The 11,201-nt window shown below is 38.7% G+C and overlaps 1 long non-coding RNA gene across 1 annotated transcript; it reads right to left on the bottom strand.

The window, feature by feature from the left end:
• Positions 1–701: 701 nt before the first annotated feature.
• LOC115831918 lies at positions 702–10,920 on the bottom strand. The gene is made up of 3 exons (XR_004027412.1): positions 10,910–10,920; positions 6,251–6,256; positions 702–780 (listed from the first exon to the last, which is right to left on the bottom strand). It is a non-coding gene; the product is annotated as an uncharacterized LOC115831918 (long non-coding RNA).
• Positions 10,921–11,201: the final 281 nt, after the last annotated feature.

Here is an 11,201-nt window from a genome sequence, read left to right as displayed (position 1 = left end):
ATACTGAAACTCATGAGCCAAATTACAAAAAAGATAGTATAGATAAGTAAAATCGGAGGTGCGCAGTCATGATGTAGAAAGAATTTACTGACTTCAAGAAGTGTAATTCCCTAAATTGAAAGTCACAGATCACTCTTCCCCCATATATGTACACAATTAATATGGGTTCAGAAATAAAAAGTCAATGAATGAATGAATTTCCACTTTACAAACTAACAAATTGTGACCCAGAGAATTTAAATATCTTGGTGAGAGCACACTTTTAGAAAATTGAACCTAAACTCCAGATCTCCGAGTTTCCTTATCACAAGCACCGCTCCACATAATGCAGACAGCTCAGGTCCACCCCCAATTCTGCAATGAGAAGGGGAGAGAGGGAAGAAGAAGGGGAGGAAAAGAAAAACTGATGGGATACTGTCATTGGGGAGGGGAGCAGTCAGAGTCCAAATTACAAGTCCAAAGGATAGGGGCCAAATTCAAGTCCATCTCAAGCAGAGATTGATTCCAGGCAGGAGACAGGCAAGAGAGAGGTAACATCAAGATTTCTGCAAGGCACTATTCTCAATAGCAAAGACATGATGCCCATCAATGCCCATCAATGACAGATTGGATAAAGAAAATGTGATACATATACACCATGGAATACTATGCAGCCATAAAAGAGAACAAGATCATGACTTGTGGGAACATGTACGGAGCTAGAGGCCATTATCCCTAGCAAACTAATGCAGAAACAGAAAACCAAATACCACGTTTTCACTTAAAAGCAGGAGCTAAATGCTGAGAGCTCATGGGCACAAAGAGGGGAACAACAGACACAGGGGCCTACTTGAGGTGGAAGGTGGGAAGAAGGAAAGAGTCAGAAAAAATAAGTATTGGCTAAGTACCTGGGTGATAAAATAATCTCTATAATAAACCTCCATGACACAAGTTTACATAGATAATGAACCTGCACAGGTACCCCTGAGCCTAAAGTAAAAGTTAAGAAAAAATTCATTTCTCCTAGGCAAATAGTCTTTAAAAAAAAAAAAAAAAAAAAGGCTTCCGCAAGGGAGTAGTTCTGCCGAGAAGCATGGTTATCAAGTAGGGAGTGAAGGAAGGTAAAAACCAAATAAGAGAGAAGCTCTCTACCTACTGACAAGGGCTCCAGGGTAAACCCTAGAACACTGATGTGCACTCACCTTCTTCACAGAAGAGAGGCAGCAAAGAAAAAAGAGGCTGGGACTTCAATCAGAAGTTGTGTTGGAATTGACTGCCAAACACCAGTGAGAAGGCTTTAGCATGAGCCTATTGCTAGACTAAGACCACAATACTCCCAGACGCTTAGGCCACCAAGCATTATTTCCAACCCAATTACTAATAGGGATGTGGCTATAGATATTGTGTCTGCTTGGTGCCCACTGGTTCGATGGCTGGGAGGGCTGAGTCTGCAGGGTCTGGATAGATCAAACTGGGACAGGCCAAGGTGGACACAACTCATCCAGAGCTAGTCCAACAAACCACATGATAGACAACAGCCCTATGTCAAAAAACTGGCATTAGTGCAGGCTTGGTGATTTCAAGGCCACATAATAATGGGCTGAATGTACAGACACTAAGAAGGCAATAAAAATTTAGTTATTATCCACCAACTAAGAGGGACAAAATGATAAATGTGGTGCCATAGGAGATGACATGAGGTTGAAAATGTAAAAACAGTTTTAAACTCACTATAAATTATGTGAAATACCAATATACCATTTTAACAAAAAATTGGCAATTGATTTTTAATAACAATATTATATGCAGTGAGTGATACTGATACTCTCATATATTAGCAATAAGCATATAAATTGAAGACTGCAACTTGGCTATGAGTATAAAAAGCCTTAACAATTGTGCTCATACCCAGTAATTCTACTTCTAAGTATACATCATGAGCAAATAATCTGAGATTCAGATAAAGACTTTTAAGCCATAATGTCCACCACAGTATTACTTATAATACTAAAAAGTTAGAATGACCTAACTATTCCAAAATAGGTAAATTACAGTGTATAATTGAACACTGGAACGTTAGGTGATCAGTAAACAGGTTGATGTTGATGTCGAAGCATTTTTAATACTATATTGCTTAAATAGACCATAAAATCATTATATGCCATACAATTCCAATTATGTGTATAAATGTATACAGAAAGGTATACATTTCTATATATTTGTTCATATGTATGTGCTCATATCCATATAGATACAGATGTAAACATAGGTACAGATGAAAAATATAGAAATATAACATGTAGATAGTAAAAGACCAAAAGTAGCATGGGTAATTTTACATTACTATTTATTCTGAACTCCCCAAGCTTCCTATAGTGAACCCATATTGCTTTGTATAATCAGAAAAATACAAGCTGTTCCTTTGTGTTGGTCTGTTTCTCATTTTAGATAGAAAGACATAGCTTGGACTTGGGGCCACACAGCTTTGTACTAGAATCCTATTTTGCCCCTTAAACTAGCCCTGTGGCCTTGGACACATCATTTATCTTCTCTGAGATGAATTTTCCTCATATGTAAATAGACATAATATCACTTCAAATGGTTGTGGAGATAAGAAAATAAAAATAAGACATTTAGCAAATATGTAAAAATGGTGTAGAGACTCAATACATGGCAGCTGTTATAATGCTATTCCCAGTAATTTTTCCCCAACCCCAGTTCCATCCTGCAACTGCATACAACTCCCTAAATGCACACATCTCGTCTTCAGAAACTGGATTTACAATGATGTTAAATGAGCAGCCCCTTGCCAGGCATTACACTACCTCCAGGTTTATAAGGGACTAAACCCTGAAACTAGGAGGGACAATTTAGAACCACATGGCTCAAACATATTGGTCCCAGCTGCTTCCCTATCAATTCATTTCAGCCCACAATTACTTCTTCCCATATCTGAAGAGCTCTACAGCCATTGCCACTTATAAACCTAACTCTTGTGTTGAATTACACAATGTTCTATACTCTCATACCCTATAAGATTAATTTTATGTGTCATAACTTGGCCACCATGCTAAAAGCAGTCTCCCTCATCTTTATTTATTTTTTAGAACTTTATTTGCTCTTCATACAATTCTGGGCATATGTTGAGTTAAACAATTTGCTCAACACACAGAGTTCAAATTGCACTCTCTCCAAAGTAGCATGTCCAACCAATAACTCACTGCAAAAAAGGAATGTGCATATGCAGATTAAAGATGATTCAACAGCTGTAAATTAAAACTCAACAAAAAAGAGAGAAGGAACATACATTGTTTATCTTGGGAAAGTGAAAACTATGGCCTGTTAGTCTAAGAGATTTCACTATGCCGAGTTATTGTTTATCTTGGTACCACATAAAAGAAACACACAAAAAGACAAAAACCAAGGCAATGGGGGATCTTAATATACAGTAAGATAAAGAGTTCCCTTCAAAAAAAGAAAAAAATAAGACTCCTCAGATGATAGAGCTCTTTAAATATTGATATAAATGCTTATTGTAAATTTTTTTTAAAATTTAGAGGGGGAGGAGGAAATGGGAAGAAAATTTGGAAACATTTTCATCTGCCTAAACTGGTGGCTAAAGGTGGGGTCCACCTGATTCCACAGATCATAATTATTTAATTATTATACTTTAATCATCTCCTTTGAAGATTGTATGCAAAAAATAACCTACATGGTAGATATATTTTCAGATTTCAGAAATGTTTCTATTTGAGGTCAGTATGAGAGAAAGGGAGAAAACAATGCTATTCTCTGCACCAAGTGCCACTTGCAAATCACTCATTAATTCATTCAATAAATATTTATTGAGAACCTGCTCTGTGCCACGCTATACTCTAGGGCTGGGACTATAGCAGGGAACAAGACCTTCAAGTCCTTGATCTCATGACTACATATTTTTAACAGTCTTAAAACTAGAAAAATAATACACGTCACATGTGCAATGTAGATTACTCCAAATAAAGTGATCAGAAATTCTTAGTAAGCTTCACACCCTGAAAATAAATAAACATATGAATAGATGGATAGAGGGATGGATGAATGCATGAGTATATGGAGGGATGGAGGGATGAAGGGATGGGTGGGTAGGTGAATGGGTGGATGAATCGATGGGTGGATGGAGGGAAGGAGGGAAAGAGGAAGGGAGGGATTGATGTGTGGATAAGTGGAGGGATGGATGGATGGGTAGATGAGTGAGTGGGCGGGTGGATGAATGGATGGACCTATGGATGGATGGATGGATGGATGGATGGATGGATGGATGGATGAATAGGTGGAAGGGTGGATGGGTAGGTGAGTGGGTAGATAGGTGAATATGTACAGTCAATCCTCATTATTTGCAGATACTGTATTTCCAAATTCACCTGCTCACTGAAATTTATTTGTAATCCCCAAATTAATACTTGCAGTGCTTTCAGTTACTCATGGACATGCTCAGAGCAGTGAAGAATTTAAGTAACCCAATGCTCAGGTTTCTGAGGCCAAAGAAGGTGACACTCTACCTTCTTATTTTAGCTCTCATATTGTGGGCAAGTGTCCTCTTTGTGGTCCATTTAGTGGCACATTTATCAAATGTGTTTTTTGTTGCTGATTTTACTGTTTGAAATGGGCCCCAAATGTAGTACTTTAGTGCTGCCTAATGTTTCTAAGTGCATGGAGTCTGTGATCTACCTTCAGGAGAAAATATGGTGTCAGCTAAGTTTTGTTCAGGCATGAGTAGTACATTGGCCAGGAGCTCAGTGTTAACAATATATATCATATAAGGTGTCTTTAAATAGAAACTCGCATACAAAAAGGTTCTATATAGTTCCATTGATAAAAATATTGTGACTCACAGGAACCTAATTCTGTATTTCCCATAAGAACAATGGTTTGGTATTCACTAGTTCAGTATTCACAGCAACTTTATAAAATATAACCACCACTAATAATGATAATTAATTGTAGATAATAGAGATGGATGGATGGATGGATGGATGGATGGATGGACTAGATAGATGGATGAATGGATGGCTGGATGGATGGGCGCATAGGTGGGCAGACAAATGGACAAATGGACGGACAGACAGAAAGATAGACAGATAGCTTTTAGAAGTATGGAAGAGATTATATACAGTGGAGTCAAGTCACACGGATTTTGTTTGGTGGTAAAATGTCTTACTTCCAGATAAAGACATAATTTCACCTTGCGTTTTTCTGGAGTGATCAGCTTCAGTGAGGAAGCTGAACTTCCTGAAAGAGCATTTTGAAAAAGGAGGCTAACCCTTACAGATTTTCATGTGTGGCAGCTGTTGGCCTTTCCTGCCTACTCCATCAAAAAGGAATATTTTCCCAGGCCTGTATTTTATTTCAACGCTCAATTATTTTCTTCAACCTCACCCACATGCTAGTACATGTCCAATAAAGTGTTGAATTTTTTTCTCTGTAGCTGTAAACACAGTACAAATCCAACTCCCACATAAACAGTATCTGCTGCAAAATCATGTAGCACCCACATATTTGTTTAATGAAACAAGGCCCAAATGGAAAAGTTACAAACTAATTTAAAGTTTAGATGCCTGGGGACAATTCTGATAATGTTTAGAGGTAGATAATTGTGGGAAACAGAAGAAATGAAAGATAAATATTGGCAGCAACTGAAAGAAAATTAAAAGGCTACATTCAGATCCGTGAGCAACACCAAGAAATGGTATGACGTAACATACTAGAGATTTCATGAGTATTTGATATCTAGGTATATATTTTCTTCAAGTGCTAGGAGTCTTCTGACTTCCACAGGCAATAACTTATGAAAAGGAATAAGTATTTATTATTGCAAAGCATTCAACAATGGCCTTGCGTTTACAAAATTTAACTAGAAGTCCTACTGCTTTCAGAGACTAAAGACTTCTAGGTAGATAAAGAATGTTCTAAGAAAACTTAATCCTGGTATCTAGATAATGCCATGAGGTATAAACAAGGGAAGAAAGAGATGCAAAACAATGGAAGAATGAAATGCTTTGGAAGCCTTCATTTATTCCCACAGGATGGGTACCACACTCCACAAACACTGAAGAAAGTCACAAGAAGCCAACATTTTGTAAATGGATGAAGTACAACAATTAATTACAAGAATCTTCTGTTGGCTTTGTTTTGCTTTTCAAGATTAAAAAAATCAGAAATTACATAATTGGGCCTTGATGTTTGTGTGGCTTGGAGGATGACTTATTGCAACATTTTGACTGATGTTTACAAGAAACTTTGCAAGTTACTTATTTTCACTGAAGGATGCAAAACATTCAAAATTTACTTGAAAGGGGAATAGCTTCGTAGAAACATCTGATGACCAGATTTGGCTTTAGCTAAAATTATACATTTTTATTATTCTTGTTTTTGCATCTGGTGTGTGTATATGTGACTGACATTAGAGTTCTTCTCCCAGAAAAGACCATCTAAATATATTCTCGGGTTCTCATTCTCAGTGGCCAGGAAGAACATCCCAGAAAAGTTTTTCACAGTGGGAGTGGGGAATTAGGGGTTCAGAGACAAGGCTGGAAAAGAATGATGGAAGGAAAACAGTTCAACAGAGAACAAGTGACAAGAATTCAGCCACAGGGACATGGGCCCTGGGTGCTGATATAAACTGGCCAACCTACAGGCTCTCAATTGTATAACCACATCTCTTGTTCTGTTCCTGACTGTGACCAAAACAACCTGGGCACCCCTAGGTGATTCCATGGTGCTAATAAGACAGTAAGTTCAACTGCTGTACAGACCTATTACTTCCCATCTATTTTAAAGCCAAAAACATCCTCATCTCTCCAGAACATCACTAATTAAAGTCTTTATCACTTACAGTTTTGTTATAGGACATCGCTCAGAGTATGAGCTCCAGAGTCAGACTTCCTGGGTTAAGTGCCTGCCTACACTACTTTACACCACTGTGCCATGGGCAAGTTACTTTACACTCTCTATGTGCTATTCTATTCTCCTCATCCATAAAAGATGGGCTAGTGAACATTTGTTGTCATTGTTCTGGTTTTTAGCTAACCATTATTTGAAGCTCTTTTCATGTCTGGAGAATCTCTCACTTTATGAATCTTGGCACAAGACACAGCTTGCCTCTCATTATGAAAACTGGAAATGCAGAACATTTGTCATAAGTGGCTCCCTTGCAGCTTGGGTGAAGTCACATGGTCAGCACTGACCCATCAAACTCACTCACTTGGAATTTTGCCTCAAAAAAAGCAGAGACAGTGGAGAATCATTCTGGGGGTAGGTGGCACAGCTCTGGCCAGAAGGTCCATGCTCTCGGGCAGCAGGGGCTGAAGGGACAGTGAGGACAAGGGAGTTGGTAGCATCTGCACTGCAAGTCAAGGCATCTGAAATTGTAGTAGTGTCCGTTCTGGAGCATAGTTTTGGCTAAGGCAAAAAGTAATTGCTTAACAGAAATATATTAAGACTAGAAGGAAACCTTTAACTACTTTCCACCCAATACAATAATATGCAAATTGTTAGCTAGGTTCATAAATCTGGCCAAGCCATACTTTCTAAACAAAAACCCTGTTGCTAGATTGACACAACTTAGTCTTAAACCATGACAGACTTCTCTCCAGGTGGCAAACATTGTCGTGAACATTCATACTTTCACCACCCACTCCTATGCACCTATAAGGGCGCTTCTCAAAAATCCCTTCCTGGGTGCAGCCTTTTCTAACTCTTTTACCAAGGAATGAACAATTGTTTCCTTCCCTGTGTTTCCCTCGTCCTTGGTAAGTGTCTCCTAAGAGTGTTTGCCACATGGAATTGTGCTTTGCATGCCCGCCCTGGAGACTGGTGTTCTCATTTCCTGATTCCTAGCATCTAGGAATTCCTAGCATCAATGACAGTCAGTTAATGGGCCCTCAACAAATAAGTATAAGCTTTAGGGTCAAGAGCACAGTTTGGGCAGAAACAAACAAACAAACAAAAACTTTAATAATCAAGACACAGCTTGGTTTCAGCCAGGAAATACATTTGGGTTTATACAGGAAAAACATAGAAATGTGATTTTATGTTACCTTGTTGGCAGAGGAACCACAAAAATTCAAACATCTAACTAGAAGGGGAATTAAGTGAACAGATCCTGACATTCCGGTAAACATTTTTCTCTAACGAACCCCCACAGACTTTTCACATCAGTTCTTGAATTATTTGCAAAGCCTTCAACTGATGGAGGCCAAAGACATCAAATCTTTGAATGACAAGGAGCCCAGAATACTTCTCCTGTTTAGTAAAGGACATCAGATCAGGCTCCTAGACCACAAAATCAAGTATCTACTTGATCAGATCTCATCAAATGTTTGCTTTACTCTTCTACTTTAGTTGGTAAGCATGTGAGTTTTTGTGGAGTTCTAAACATACCTTGCAATACAAAATTCAAAAAACAGGTTGGGGGCAATTGGAAAGAAAAAAAAAAACGCAAGAACCTAAATATGCATGGGTGAAGCCAGTGCCCAATATAGGGATTCTTGTCTTCAATGCATCCACTGCAGTAGTCCATGGTCCTCATTAAGGCTTCTAATCCACTGACTTCTCTCTACTCATGAAGAGAGAACTCATGTTCTCACTTCCTTTCTTACCCAGATCAAGTCTGATCTATCATTAAAATTACTCCTGGCAAATACCTGTTAATCCCTCCCACTCTGCTTCTGTAAGCCCTGCCTTGCAAAATCACAACCCTGTTCACTGTGGCATGTTGGTACGACTCACCCTTGGTGTACCATCCCTTTCCACCTTCTCAGAGAGGCTGCTCTGTCTCTCTTGCTAATTCCTACTGGTTTCTAAACATGCTGTAGTGCCTTTCATGTCTTCAAAAGTACTCCCTTAACCCATAATTCTCACCAGAGACCACTACTCTCTCTGCTTCCCTTGACAGTCAAACTTTCCCCAAAATGTTGACTACACAGTCTATATGCATTTTGTCATTGCCTATTTACTGTTCAGCCTACTGTAATCTAAGTTCTGCCTCCACTTGCAAAACTACCCCTACTAAAGTCACCAATGGCCTCTAAGCTTTAAAATTAAGTCTTTTTCTTACTAAACCACCAAACATATTCAACAAACTTGGCCTCTCTCCCCTTGTTGAAACACCCTCCTCTGGTCCTTCTATGACACCATTTCTCCTGAATGTTTTCTTACGTCTCCTACTAGTACCTTCTTAAGCTCATTAACAGTACCTTCTTTATGTGATATTTAAATTTTCGAGTTTTTCAGGGCTCAGTCCTGTGGGTTCTTTCTATTATATTCTTTTTCTCAGTAAAATCTTACACACTCACATGGCTTTAAGTGGCATCTGTATACCAATGTATTTTCAACCCATATCTTTAACCAGAGACCCTTATGTCCAACTAATTCTTTAACATCTTCTCTATAATGTCTCAAAAATATTTCAACCCGGGTATATTCAAAATGGAATCTTTATTTCCCCCTCCAGTTTGCTCCAACTCCACCCTTCTCTACTTCAGTAAATGGCATCTTCTCCATCCACCCAATTACACTAGCCCCAAATCCTCCTTCGTCTCCTCAACTAAGGCATTAACAAGTCCTTTCAATTTTACCAACAAAATATCTGAAATCTGCTAACCCCTGCTCATCTTTGGTGCTAACCCTGGAGTCCAAGCTACTGTGATCTTTTCCTAAGCTAAAGCAGTAATACTCCATCACCTATTCTTGTCTCCTCCTTCAATTAATTTTCCAGAGCAGTCTCTGGCTAGTTAAATCTAGTTGTGTTATTCCTTTGCTTAAAAGGGTACAGTGGCTTATTGTATTAAGCAGGGCTCTCCAGAGAAACAGAACCAATAGGTTTTAAGTATACACATTTAAGGAGAGATTGAGAGGTTTATCATAAGAATTGGTCCATGTGATTATGGAGGTCAAAAAGTCCATCTGCAAGCTGGAGAACCAGGAAAGCTGGTGATATAATTCAGTCCAACTCCAACGGCTAAGAACTAGGACACCCAATGCTGCAAGTCCTCACCTAAGTCCAAAGGACCAAGAATCAGGAGCTCTGATGTCAGAGGGCAAGAGAAGATGAATGTTCCAGCTCAAGAAGAGAGAAAGTTAACTGTTCCTCGCCTTTTCTATTCTATCCAGGAATTCTATCAATGGATTAGATTATGCCCACCCACAGTGGTGAGGGCAGATCTTTACTCAGTCTACTGTTTCAAATGCTAATCTCTTCTGAAAACACCTCCACAGACACATCCAGAAATAATGTTTTAACAGCCATGTGGGCATCCCTTAGCTCAGTCAAGTTGACACATATCATCAACCATGTCACTTACCATTCTTCTCATAATCTGGCCCCTGCCCATAGCTCTAGACATATCCCATACCCCTCACTCTCACACATATACCATGTTCCAGCCATCCTGGTCACCTTTTCATTCCACTAGTGCTCCCAGTTCTTCCCCTCTCCAGAGCCTTCTCACTTGTGCTTCCATATGCTTGGAATGATTGTCTCTCCAACTCACTTTTTGGCTAATTCTTACTCATCCATCAAGTAACTTTAGCACCATTCTTAGAAAGGTCTTTCCTGAATTCCCAAACTAATGTAAATTTTAACCTTTGATTATACTTTATATTTTTCCACAATAGTTTTTGGAACAATTTGAAATTATATAATTTTTCATTTAATTAATATTTGTTTCCCAGTAGACTATACACTCTTTAAGGACAAGAACTGTGTGTGTTTTGTTTGCTGCTGCATTCTCAGCATGCACATCAGCATCTGGTTCATTGATAGCCATTTGTTAAATGAATAGGAAGTTAAAGTTTTTATAAAGCTGCATTTGGCTGTCCTCACCTGATTTAAGGAGGGAAGGAAATTGCCGACTCTAAAGGGGAAAAAATAACTATATGCCTCCAAGACACACAAGGACAACATTCAGGGCAATTCGTATGGCCAGGATGTTACAGAATAAAGCCCCAGCTCAGTTCTCTGGATACCTGTTGTAGAAAGAAGGCCTCAGAATGTGAGATCAGACCAAATTGGAGTTATAAACTCTGTTAGATACAGTTGCAACTATTCAGCTTAACTTTTGTGTCATGTGCCTCTCTTCACATTGTTCGTGAACTTAATTCCATTAAACCACCAGACCTAAGGCTTCAAGTATGGTGTATATACTCTTGCAAGTATTTACAAGTATATACTTTTGTACATT

Source organism: Nomascus leucogenys, chromosome 20 (assembly GCF_006542625.1).
Source record: "Nomascus leucogenys isolate Asia chromosome 20, Asia_NLE_v1, whole genome shotgun sequence".
In the NCBI taxonomy this organism is placed as follows: Eukaryota; Metazoa; Chordata; class Mammalia; order Primates; family Hylobatidae; genus Nomascus; species Nomascus leucogenys.
This window is presented reverse-complemented; position numbering and strand designations above follow the sequence as displayed.